The sequence below is a fragment of the Stegodyphus dumicola genome, chromosome 2 (assembly GCF_044657685.1).
Source record: "Stegodyphus dumicola isolate Sdum_Otavi_A_Nest chromosome 2, ASM4465768v1".
Classification (NCBI taxonomy): Eukaryota; Metazoa; Arthropoda; class Arachnida; order Araneae; family Eresidae; genus Stegodyphus; species Stegodyphus dumicola.
The window spans coordinates 80,900,609-80,914,652 of NC_140769.1; the positions used below are offsets into that span (position 1 = coordinate 80,900,609).

The window sequence follows — 14,044 nt, forward strand, 5'->3', positions numbered from 1 at the left end:
TTTATGTACTGAAAATTTGAACAAGATATAGGGAGTGTGAGCTAATAGTAGGAATTTAATAATTCCGGATATTCATTTCGCAAACGAAGCAGTAAAAAAAAAAAAAAAAAAAAAAAAAAAACTCTTTGAACAGGTCGCTCTAAATGAATCTTTAGGACCCATTCTTGCCATTTTTTGCGGTTTTGCATCTGCTTAATAATTGCACTTAATAGTAAAGTTTCAGCTATAAAAAAAAAAAAAAAATCATCTGATTCGGACAGCTTGCTGCAAACATACGGAAGCACAGCCAAGTAATAAGATACAGCTCGCTCTGTTGACGCTATATTACAGCGTCACGTGATTTAAGGAAATCACGTGAACGTCACGTGAAAATAATTCTGGTTAAACGCACTCTTCGCAAGCGCACTCGTTTGGACACTTTTACGCTGGCAACGTAAAAGCGCGTTCGTCAGATACGTTTTGAGCGTACTCGTGTGGACGGGCCTTTACTTTATAAACACTTTTGACTCTTTCAAAATTTTATGCATTTAATTCTAATATTAAAATTGCATTTAACCGTAATAATTAATTTTGCTTTTATTTCATAGTGATAATTTTTTTAATTTATTTTTAGTTCTGCATAAGATTTTTTTTTATTTACTGTTAATTTAATTTATTAGCCCAAAGGGGCGGTAGCCTAGAAAGGCGGTTAGTTTCGAAGCGGCATTTTGCGCTGTTTTACTATAAATGTCCGTGTCCAATTATACAAGTCCTGGTTGGCGTAGAAGCCCTCATCGATACAGGGGCAGAAGGTAATTTTATGAGTGATACATTTTTTAAGAAGAATTTTAATAGGTTACGATTATTTAAAAATAAAAACACAGAAATTATAGCAGCGCAAGGAAAAACTTGTCAATGCATTGGGAAATTATCATTACAAATACAGGTAAAAGATGAAAGCCTCAAAGTATTCATTTTTGTGGTCAAAAATTTGCAGAGTCCAGTCATTTTAGGCATGAAGTTTTTAAAGGCCGCGAAGGCCAAACTGAATTTTCAGGAAAATTCGATTATGCTGGAAATGGATCGGAGGGTGGTGGAGCCAGTGAAACAACCGCAAGTGGACCTTACCCATTTGAATGACCATGAAAGCCAAGCCATCCAGCAAGTGGTGAGTACTTTTTCGAACTTGTTTTCAGAACGGCCTGGTAATTGTCAAATTGTTACGCATGATATACAATTAACTGCCGACAAACCCTGTAGGAGTAAACCTTACCGGTATGATAAACAGAAAGAACAAATAATTGAAGAATACATTCAGGAAATGTTGAAGAATCAGATAATAACGCCCATAAATAGTGAGTACGCGAGTCCAGTCGTACTATGTAGGAAAAAGAATGAGTTCCCTCCCTCGGATAAAAGGGCTTGGAGTTTTGCTATCGATTACAGAAAACTTAATAGTGTTACTAAATTCCCAGTTTACCCTTTGCCGGTTATAGAGGAAATTATTAGAAAAATTAAGTCTACGAGATACATGACTACGTTGGACTTAACGTCTGGGCTACTATCAAATAGCTATGAGACCCGGAGACATACATAAAACCGCGTTTATCACAAAATCGGGCACTTATGCATTTTTACGCATGCCCTTTGGGTTGTGTGGGGCCCCATCAACATTCCAGAGAGCTATGGACATTGTTCTAAAGCCTGTCCTTGGAAAATCGACTTTAATCTATCTAGATGATATAATTATAACGAGTAGTACGTTGGAACAACATATTAAAGATTTAGAAGAGGTTTTTAAATTACTAAAAGAGGCCGGTCTTACAATTAACGCATCAAAATGCAAGTTCGCGACAAAAGAACTTAAATATCTGGGTTATAAAATTTCGCAAAAGGGTATAGAAACTCAAGATTCAAAAATAAAAGCCATCAAGAATTTCCCACCTCCCAACACCGCCAAGAAACTTTCTTCTTTCCTTGGGTTATGTTCTTATTATCGGTCTTTCATAAAAAATTTTGCGAACATTGTTGAACCGTTGTTAGTAATTAAAAGAAAGAAAAGTAAATTTACGTGGACAGCAGAGGCAAATACTGCATTTGAAAGGTTAAAAGAAGCACTCATCAATGCCCCTGTTTTGAAATTCTCGGAAAGGGACGAAAACCTGGAAATTGCAGCAGATGCTTCGGACTATGCCGTAGGTGCGGTTCTCATGCAAAATGGCCATCCTTTGGCATTTTTTTAGTAAAACTTTAAACTCTACGCAAAGGAATTATACAGCTACAGAGAGACAAACATTAGCCGTATTAATGGCTGTACACAAATTTCGAGTTTATTTCGGCGAAGCGCCAGTAACAGTCTTTTCGGATCATGCGGCTATTGGTAGACTTTACTCGGGGGAAAACCCTAACGCCCAGGTTAATAAGATGGGCTTTAAAACTTCAAGAGTATAACCTAATAATTAAATATAAACCGGGTAAGGAAAACAATGTTACTGACGCATTATCTCGTATAAAACTGGACGATGAAGGCAATGAACTCAAATGCGCTGTGTTGATTTCAAAATTTTAGATTCTAGAGAAACAATTATTGCTGAATTGAAAGCTGATCCTGAATTTGGAAGTATCTATGCGTATTTGAAAGACCCCGAAAGCTTTGGACACACATATATCGATGCAATAAGAAATAGAGTAGAAAACTGTGAAATAATAGATAATTTATTGTTTTATACGAAAGCAACAAACGAAAATTTCGAATATAAACCAGTCATCCCAGCCTCGCTTCGATTAAGCATTTTGAAGGAATTACACAACGCGAAAACAGCGGGTCATTTAGGGGTCAGAAAGACTTTAAAAAGGTTACGCGAGGCGGTATATTTCCCGCAATTATACAAAATAGTAACTGCGTACGTCAGGTCTTGCAATCAATGTCAGTTTAAGCTAATTTTGAAATCCTAAACATTACCGGCATTCACTACAATATTTTACCGCATTTAAAGCAATCATGCGTTCAATGAGACATCCCGAATCTGAAGCTTAAAATATTTATCTTATATCACTGAGATCTGTTTATAAATGTGGAGTGAACATTGTGTCAGGTTAAAATTATACACTATACTATAACATTAATTAAATTTCATATTAAATCCCTAGTGAAATACATGAGAATCTAAATTTTATAAAATTTTTTTTAATATTCAAGTAATAAAGAAGACTTAAAATCCATCAACGTCCAAAATCCACGCAACCTCTTCTGATACCAACTGATAAATGCGAGATGTTTTAGCAATTTCTAATGTCATTTCAGCATTATAGGTGACAGGTGTCTTCATTCCGTATTGAAGCTACCTGCCACGTTCTACTAATTACAGCTTTTATAGCTGTAATCAAATAAATATATTTTGCCAAATATCGCTAAATTTGTACCCATAGTTGAAGATTTATCATCAGCTAATTTTAGTTAAGCAAAAATGCTATCATTGAAATTTTGGTGGTGTTTTGTTATTCGAGAAGAAGATAAAATATACACAAGTAATAACGAAGTTATATCTTGAACTGCGCAAAAGATTGTGAAAAAATTGCAACCAAAAGATGGTAAAACATTAAACCATTATTTCATGTTTTCAATGAACCATTATTTTGTGATATGTTGAACCATAAATTGGCAATACATTGAACCAAGGATGGGAAATGTTGAATCATAAATTGGGAATACGTTAAGTGGACTATATTACAATATGAATTGAGAATACTTTAAACCATCAATTATAATTATGCTTAGTATTAACTGTAATTATTTTGCGATGTTAACTGTAAATTATAGGAAGTTATTTGAGAGCTCAGGCATAAAATTTATATTAATCACTTTCTGGTATTTTTTGTTCAGTTACTGCTATGGATCCTTTTCCTGGTATTTTTTTATTATTATTATTATTATTCATTACTGCTATGGGTAAGCAATCTGGAAGTTGCTTATGCAAATCAGCATATCTATAGCATTAATTATTGACAATTTGGCTAGCATAGCAATCTGGTTTATTTGCATAAAATTATGATTCAGTTTTGAGAGAGTGAAATTATGAAATATGTGTCATTAAAATACATGCCTGCAATATATTAGCATGTATATAAAAATTTATTTTTACAAAACTGAATGCCTTACACACCAATAGAAATAAGCTAAAATATAACTGCTCATTGCAAGACCTAAATTTTAATAAAAATTTCTGTCTGGTATACCTTTACTTTTTGTAAATTAAATTTCATTTATTATTATTATTACCTTTGTTGTTTAATTCCACCATGCTCCATGCATTAGAAAAGCACATTTAACATACTCATGAAACTTTCTTAAATCATTTTCATACAAGTTTCTTGTTTTTTATTTTTTTACATCCTCTTGTGAAAAAATCTGTAAACTAGCAGCTTTTTGTTTAATATTATCCCATTACTTAAAAAAATTCTAATGATTTATTACAGTTTGTCTTGACAACAATCTTTCAGCAGTACAACTAAATCATAGCTTTTATCTCATACTGATTTGCTATTCTACAGACATACATAGCTTTCAGATAGCTTAGATTTAAGCTCTCCTTATTCAAACTCACAACAAAAATTGCTTTCTCATGATAAAATTGAAATTATACATTGTTTCTAATGTATAATTAACAGATATTCAGCTGCTTACTATTATAGTATATAAAAAATTACTCTAAGCAAAATTCTTATTTTCAATGACATTCCATGACACTTACCTTTAAAATTCGGAGACTCTGTAGAAGTGTTTGCCAGGATCTGTAAAGTTTCCCTTGTCCCCTCCCCACACAAAAACAAGTTTTACTTAAAGTTTTTTTCATCACAAGCCTCTAAACCATAAAGATTTTTTTAAATTTTCATTTATGGTAATTTTTAATTTACGATATATTAAAATGTATTATGAAGCATGATAAATTATAATATTTATTCACGTATACAATAATGAAAATTTTCCAAAGCTGTTCAAATTGTTCAATTTATTAAAAGCAAATTCTATTTTTCTGAAGATTAAACATATCTCTTAGTAACATGTTATGTAAAAAGGAAAACATTTCATATAAAATAAGTGAGAGAAAAAATATAAGCTTAAAATTAAGATCTCAAATCGTTAATGAAGAACATAATTAAATCAACATACACGAATTTTGTGCAACTGCTACATAAGAAAATTAATTACTGAAGAAATATTTTATGCTAAATATTATACACACATACATGTAATCTTTAATAAATTATATCACTTATATTGGGTTTAAGAAATTTAATTTAACAACATGAAACTAGTCCACATATTTCTCTCCCTTCTTGGCCTGCCTTCCTGGTGTGATGGTCTGCACGCTGGGCGCGTATTCCAGAGATCCGCGGTTCGATTCCCGGTGAAGGCGTTTGCTCATTTTTCATCTTTCCTGCTCCCAATTAACCTAATGTCTCTAGAATATTAGCTGTCAAATGATTATGTATATTTTAATCATTATTTTTCCGAATTTAATAACAAGTACTTCTGAATAATTAGAATACATTGTTATGCTTATATAGAAACCGGATATACATCAAAAACATTTTTCTAACTTGAAAATTTTAATTTTATGAAATAAATAAGGTATACTTAATTGTAAAGTATATGTGATTTTCAATTTTAAATAATATTAACAGAAAGCATTTCGCAGGCTCCCTTTCCGAAATATTTTAACAAATAAATCTCAGAAAGCACACATGTATGCAGCAGTCATTTTAATACATTTGTGAAAAGTTTCCTGAAATTTCTATAGGGTATTTAACAGCACCATCAAACCAAATTTAGAATTTTTTAATCAATGATTTAATTTCAGTAGTCTTACAGTTAGTTCTTGCTGTTCATGATCATTAGAAGAGACATACAAACAACGCATGGTATTCAATATTAGATCTCAATCTCAAATTACGGTGCAGCTCATTAATGCACCACTTGGTGACTGGTCCACTTTATGTAAATTCTGATGTTGAATGGATATCGATGCAGTCTTGAGGTGCACAGGGTCATGAGGTCACAATCAGTGGTTGACACTCTTGGGCATGTTCTAGTAGACCATCTTTTAGATCCTGATCGTAGTTCTTTTTCAACAACAGGGGGAACCTAGAAAAAGAAGCATTAATACATAATATCATGCATTATCTAAACTATTATTTTTATAATTATTTTTTGTTTCATAATTCTCATTCCCGTAACGTGACTGATGTTACCATTATAATTTATAACAATAATTATGTAATATCAACACAAGAATACATGACAAAAATAACAACAGCATCATAATATATTAAATTTAATTAATGAAAACATATATTCATTTTAATGAATTATTTGGATATAGCAAGCCAATTGATTTCTATCTGACCAAGGGTACATGTGCTTTCGTGGAGAAACTGAGTTGCATTCCTGTTAGATATAGATAAAACCAAACTTGAAGACAGTCCGTTTTCGTGGATTCAACACCGGGTCAAACTACTAGTGCTAAACAGCTCAAGATAGTAATATTTTATTTCTAATGAATAACTATAAAAGGAACAAAAACATAAAAAAGGGAAGCTGTATTAAAAACAATTTTTGTCAAATACTGCGGCTGAACATCAAATATTTTGGTGACCGAATATCAATATTTTGATATATTTAAGTTTCTTTTTAAGGGTATTTTTTTACTATCCCCAAACCCACCAAAGAAGCACAAAAATACACTGATAAGGCAATGCATCATGCCTCCAAAAAACATTTATATCGCAAAGTGTTTATGTACTTGTTATGAAAATGTGCTGGTAAAGCGTACAGTCCACGGTCTGTTTTAGTACAATATGCCGTCTACAGGTATTTAATATATATATATATATATATATATATATATATTTATATATATATATATATTTATATATATATATATATTTATATATATATATATATTTACACACCTTATTTTATTAATATGTGTACTAAAGGTACATTTATTAAAAATACACAATTATAAGAAATACAAAACATTAAGAAAATTAGATTTATCATATGCTATAGCGGCTCCAAAGTGTTTATTCTATTATTATAAGCCTACAATGTTGCCAAGTATATTTATATGACCCATGCCAGCCCCAAATGGCTTTCCAGACATTTCGCTGTACAACGGCAGATTACGATATCTCCTATGAGAATTTTAGCATTTTAGCGTAGCGCTGAACCGCATACTGCAGTTTTCATCATCTTCGGCGAAATCTCAGACTTAACTTTCTTGCACGCATATAGCACATTGATGCTTGCTTAAAGGCATAATGTGCCTTTTTTTTATCTTCGTGTGTGTTATTTTAGGATTTTGATGTCATGGTTGTTCAAAGTGTTAAGTTTCTGGAATTTTCTGATGCTTTCTTCACTGAAAGCAGATAGCTATGTACGTGAAAACACATACACCTCAGATAATGAAGGCTCATCCGGTGGCTGACTCAAATAACACATCACAGACAAACAAAGATTACGACCGAAGAACTGGGATGGAGAATAGCCTTTAGTCTCGTGGACAGCACTGCAGAAACCAGTAAAAGTAGAGATAATTTTTGTCCTAGTTTTATTTCTTTCTGAAAACCACCAGCGAGAGGTTATTAAGGATAGTTCGATTAAACCTCTTCACCCTACTGTCTAACTGCGGATGTAAATATGGGATCGTATGGGTTTTATCGATATGAGTGATTTACTGCGAGCCTCGAAATCGATTTACTGCGAGCCTCGAAAATGCGAGCCTCGAAAAGCCTCGAAATCCTCGAAATCGCTCGAAATGGCAACGAAGATTTATTCGTTGCCATTAGCAGTTCGTGGCAAAGTCCCCAGGATCTCAAAGGCGATACATTCAAAAGACGATCTTACATTGTAAAGTTGTAGCTTCCCTCGACTGCATTTCTTCTGTCCTTTCCTACCCGCGCAAGCATCGCCTGATTGGAACCAATTTTGCAAGTCAACCTTTCCATTACTCCAGTAGAAGCACTCTCAAACTCTCTGCAAAGTCTTCATTATTCCGAAAAGGCCTCCTATGGGGCTCCTCTATTGTTCTTCAAGGACGTACGGGATGCGAGACCATGGAAGTATAGTAAGGATTTTAAGTTTTACTAACGTTTATTTTATTTTAAAACTTTACTACCCTCTCTTATTTTCCATTTCCGGCCACAATGAATGCGAACGGGTTCGGTTATGCAAATTGAGCTTGCAAACTAAGTATAACTTAAGTATTTAAATTGTGGCTTTTAACCAAGAGAGAGAAAGAGACTTCTAGCTACCTTACCTCGCCGCGCGCTTTTCAGTCAGTTGCTGTCTGCCTTTGAGGCCAGAATTTAGTTATCTTTGATACTTGAAGACGTATTGTAGTTTCCCTCATTCTGCTCAGTACATACGTAAAGTTGATGTCACCAGTGATAATCTGAAACAGTATATCAAAGACTTAAGAGAGGTGTTTTCGTTTTTAAATGAGGCCGGTCTAAAAGTTAATATTGATAAGAATAAATTTGCAGCAAATTAATTACGTTATTTGGGGTATAAAATTTCCCAGAAAAGAATTGAAACAGATAAATCAAAAATAATTGCCATTCAAAATTACCCGCCGCCAAATACTGCGAAAAAATTATCTCCTTATCTAGGAATGTGTTCATGCTACAGATCCTTTACAAAGGATTTCGCAATTATTGCCGAACCACTATTAAACTTAAAACGAAAGAAGGAAAGATTCTCTTGGATAGCCGAAGCTAACACCGCTTTTGAAAAAATAAAACAAGAGTTAAGAGATTGCGGCAGACTCGTCGTATTACGCCGTAGGGGTGGTGCTTTCCCAAAATGGGCAGCCCCCGGCACTCTTTAGACGTGCTTTAAATGACACTCAAAGGAATTCGGCCACTGAAAGAGAAACACTGGCCGTACTATTAGCAGTTCAAAAGTTCCGAATCTATTATTGAAGTTCTCCGGGAACAGTCTATTCCGATCATGTGGCGGTCGCTAGATTATACTCGGGGAAGAACTTATCCCCAATGCTAATATGATGGGCAATTAAACTATAAGAATATAACTTGATAATTTAACACACGCCGGGAAAGGAAAACATTCTAACAGATGCTTGTCAAGAATTAAAATAGATGAAAATGGTAACCCAGTTAAAGTGGCAATGCTCACATCACAAATAATAGACTCCGTGAAGCCATAATAGTCGAACTGGGCAAAGATTCTGAATTTAAAAATATATATAATTATTTAAGAGATTTCGAAAATTTTAATCAACAGGATATTGTGGCGATAAGAAATAAGGCGGCTCACTACGAACTGATATATGAATTGTTATTTTATACGAAGACTACGAATAATAACCATGAATTTCGACCGATTATCCCAGCTAGTCTTAGATTAAATATATTAGAGAAATTACATGATTCGCCTATTTCAGACCATCTTGGCATTCGGAAAACTGTCCAACGCTTACGCGAAGCAATTTGGTTTCCTTAAAATGCAAAAATTAACAAGGACGTATGTCCAGTCCAACATGCCAATTAGTTTCTGCCCGGCCGGGTTTTTAAATAGCATTAAATCACAATTTCAAAATGAAATAATAGGCATCGATTTATTGGGTCCTTTTCCTAAAAGTCAGTTAAATAAAATTCAGTATCTCCTCGTTATGGTCGACCATTTTAGTAAGTCAACGGAAATTGTTACTCTGGAACGAGCCTCCGTGAAAATAGTTACAGATTCTATCTTAAATAAATATATTTTAAAATACGGAGAGCCCCTAAAAGTTAGATCGGCTAATGGTCCCCAGTTTATTGGTAATATTTTTAAAGACGCGGGCGAAAAACTGGGCATACGTCATTTAAAAATGGTCCCGAATCGCCCGCAATCAAATATAACGGAAAGGGTCAATATAAACATAGTTAAAATTTTTCGTAGTTACGTTAAAAATGTTCATAAAAGCTGGGATAACCGTATCAGACTTAACTCTTCCGACTGCCAAACACGACGACACGACTGGCAAAAGACCTGCTGAGTTGTTTTGGGGTTGAAAAATTATAACACCGTTGGATAAATTGTTTTATGTTCAGAAAAGGTCCCCTGAATTTGAAATGTCAGATATACAAATTAATCGATGAGGTGAAAGAAAACTCCGAAGTCTTTCAGAAAACAAAAATTTTACTATGACAAGAAAAGACGGGAAGTAACTTATAATGTGGAGGATGAAGTTTTAAAGATTAAGCACTCTATTTCCTCAGCTCCAGAAGATAAAGTGGCTACATTCTGTTCACGGTTTGAAGGGCCATTTTTCGTTGAGAAAATAACTCAGGCAGTGGTGGTTTTAAGAGCCAAGAATGGTGAGAAAATTACGGAAAATATCGATTAAATCCAGCTGTATTACAGTCGCAATAAAATGAAAATACTTGAAGACCTTTTGCAGGATCCAGCACCGCAGGCACCCTCTCAAGAAATGGCACGACAACAACCGCCAGAGCCATCGACAAGTACGGATAGAGGCCGGAAAAGAAAAACTCCCGACAGAGAAGCAGAGGCAACAGGAAGGGTAAAGTAGCCTCCCTTACAAGAAAAGAGAAGTCATGATCAGATCCAACAGGATGAAATGAGGAATTCTAGCAGTAATAAGCGGGCAAGAGGAAGTGACCGGAGCCATACAACCGGCAAAGAAAAGGAAAAGCAAACCGGCTGAAGAAAATATCCGAAGCTTCATCCTTGGAATGCAGTTCCAAACCCAAGGCAGGACGGTAATCCAGATCAGCGAGCAGCCAGGATACGGCAACAATGAACCAGAGATGTGCCGATGACTCCAAGGATACCGCCCACTAAGCGAACATTACAGCAACCAACTGACAAGAAGAAGCTCTTCAAGGGTCAAGGCACACGGCCAAAACGAAAATGACAGATTGAGGCGTCTGATGTTCAGTCCCGAGCATGACGTCGATTGAACCAGACCACAGTCTTCGTAACTTTCCAGGAATGGGGGACAAAACGCATGGCTGAATATCAGAAAAGATATGTAAAACTTTCTGTTACTTTACCGAGTTAATTTTTCGTTCTTTACTACAAATGGCAGAACTTAGAAATTTTTACCTCAAGTGAGGTCAAGTTTTGAGAAAACAGGCGAGATATGATTTTTACTTATTTTTACTATGTTTTCAATTACTCGCGAGTAATCTAAAAATATTGTGTAAAAGTAATGTACAAGTACTCGAATAGTATAAAAGCTTTGTAACAGCATAGTAAAAGTACTTTAACAATATTTGTAAAAGTATTGTATAAAGTTTTATTGAAATGCTCTGTTAAGAAAAGACATTTTAGTCTGAAGGACTTCTATGGAAATGAAATGTAGTATTTAAATATAAAAGAAAGAGAGAAGAAATTAAGAAGAAAATTAAGAAATTAAATTGAATAGATTAATTAAAGTAACCGACCTCGTTCGAAGGACGTTTTTCAAAATGTTTGTTATATTTTTGAATTTAAGTGATTTTTTAATGAATTGTACTCAAACTTAAATGTAATCACTGCAAAAGAGATAAAAAAATCATTATTTTGGGAAATGTACTCAAAAAACTGAAAATTTTATATCAAAATTAATAAAAATATCAACCATCACTGACAAGAAAATATTGTTGATAAAAATTTAAATTTGGCTTTATTTTATACATACTACTTAGAAACATGTATTGAACCAGAATAATTTGAAAATATTGATTCACTAGCAAAATATGATCAAATATATCAGTAAACACTAATTTTTCTTAAAAAATACACACGCTATTGAAGAAAAATGATGTAACTTAAATTCTATGGGATTAATTTTTTAACTGCTAGTCTACATTATGCATAATAATGTATAAAACGTGTGTGCAAAATTTCAAGTGATAATGAACTTTTAGAGTTATCATGGTTGTCGTGAACAGAAATCATGAAAAAAACAACTAATCAAAAATCACGTTTAAAGTTTTCAGATTGTTACATGACATTATATACAAAAATATTCACTAAAAATGCTCCTGCATTATATGTGACAAAGTGAGAGTATAACATTTAAAAGAATAGAAACCTCAACGTTATGATTGCCTTTTAGTTCATCAAAATCACTTTTTTCATTTGCAATAAATGTTCCAGATAATTTCATAGACAGATGTTTCAGTTTCATTGTGATTACCAGCATCAGCAGTTACATATTTTGTGTATCAGTCGCTGTATAATTTTCGCTTTTTTTAATGACTACGTATAAATTTTGGAATTCTCCAACTTTCGATTACTAAACAGAATTAAAAAACGTGCAGAAAAATGAATCTTTAGCTGATAAATTAGTGCAGGAAATTTGTACATAAAACCGAAATCTCAATGTAAACAAAACAATAAGTTTGAAACGTTGTTGCCAAACGTAAAAGAGAAAATACATAATGAAAATACTTTGCCAGATTCTCCAAACATATCGAAAGGCTTAAAATTATTTAATTTATATATAACACAGAAAAAGTGGAAGTTGCACCTTTAATTTGTCCTTTAAACTTTAACTTCCGGTGTGGCAGACAGTTACTTCCGGTCTGTTGTATCTCAGAAAAACGGGTATATCTCCACTTTTAATCAACATATCAAGAAGAGAAATGCTGTTTTCGATAGCTAAGAGTATAGCCTTAAAAAATATTAAATTTTTTTAAAAAAATGAGTTTTTCTGTCGAAATCGGTCTTTTGAACGAGGTGGGTTACCTTAAATTGAAGAAATTAATTAATAATTAATTAAATTGAGGAGAAGAAAATTAACAAAACATTTTGTTACTACTGTATGTTTTGGAAATGTTTAAAATTAATGAGATGTTAATGTGTTCTTAAGTAAATGTGAACTGTTCTCTTAAGATTTAGAAGCACTTTGATATGTTAAAAGTGAAAGTATTGTATAAATGCAAGAGTTTAAAACTTAGAATTTAAATTACAAGCATAATAGTATGACTGAAAATAGCGCTATGCATTGTAAATGTGTGCTAAATATTGAATGAATGAATGAATGTAGATTAGGCTCTCTGACGCTACACTTGAGAGTTAGCTCACCACCTCTTCAGAGTAGTACCTCAGGGTTTCGAGCTGATTGTAAGGCGTGTTCTGAGGTCTTGATATGTCGATTTTTAACACGTTAGTGTTATGGTGGTAGGCGGTAGTGTTGAACACTTCTACATATACATGCCCGTGTTGGATATTTCTGTTTTTTACAACACATGTCAGAGAGCATGGGGAGATAATTAAATAAAAGTATGAATGAAATAAATAAATCGAGAATAGCGCACTTCTAAAAGAAACGTGTTCATGCAATTTGCCATCAACTAAAATGCTGCAACAAAATTACTAAAATAGTTTTTTTTTTTTTTTTTTTTTCCAGATCTCTGGAAGGAGCCAGATAAATGAAAAGAAAAATTCTATTTTTAGATTCAAGTACAGATGAAGAATTTTTGTGTTCAGAGAATGTCTTCATGTACATACTACATAGATAACTTTTAGGTTAGAGATAGTAGTTTTAGGTTAGAATGGTTGTAAGGATTGGCCTCGCCAAGAGAGAGAAAGAGAGACTTCTCGCTACCTTACCTTGCCGCTCGCTTTTCGGTCAGTTGCTGTCTGCCTTTGAGGCCAAGTTCTCTTGGATACTTGAAGCCGTATTGTAGATTCTCGCATTCTGCTCACTATATACGCAAAGTTTAAATAACCAATCTTCGCTTTACTAGTCTTTGTTAGAAATTAGAATTGAATATGCTCAACAAGGTCATTTAGACCAAAGTTTCGAACTATGCAATCCTGGTAGGAAGTATGTAAAGATTTTAAATTTTCCTAACGTTTATTTTATTTTAAAACTTTGCTTTCTCTTATTTTCCATTTCAGGCCAAAATAAACGCGAACAGATTTGGTTACACAAATTGAGTTTCCAAAACTGTTAAGTATTTAAATTGCGGCTGTTAGCCAAGAGAGAGAAAGAGAGACTTCTCGCTACCTTACCTTGCCGCTCGCTTTTCGGTCAGTTGCTGT

At 33.5% G+C, this 14,044-nt stretch overlaps 1 long non-coding RNA gene across 1 annotated transcript; it reads right to left on the minus strand.

Moving 5' to 3' along the window:
• Window positions 1–5,429: 5,429 nt before the first annotated feature.
• Window positions 5,430–12,378, minus strand: LOC118181586 (uncharacterized). Its single transcript, XR_004756900.2, has 3 exons — window positions 12,087–12,378; window positions 8,301–8,435; window positions 5,430–6,124 (listed from the first exon to the last, which is right to left on the minus strand). It is a non-coding gene; the product is annotated as an uncharacterized LOC118181586 (long non-coding RNA).
• Between the last annotated feature and the right edge of the window lie 1,666 nt (window positions 12,379–14,044).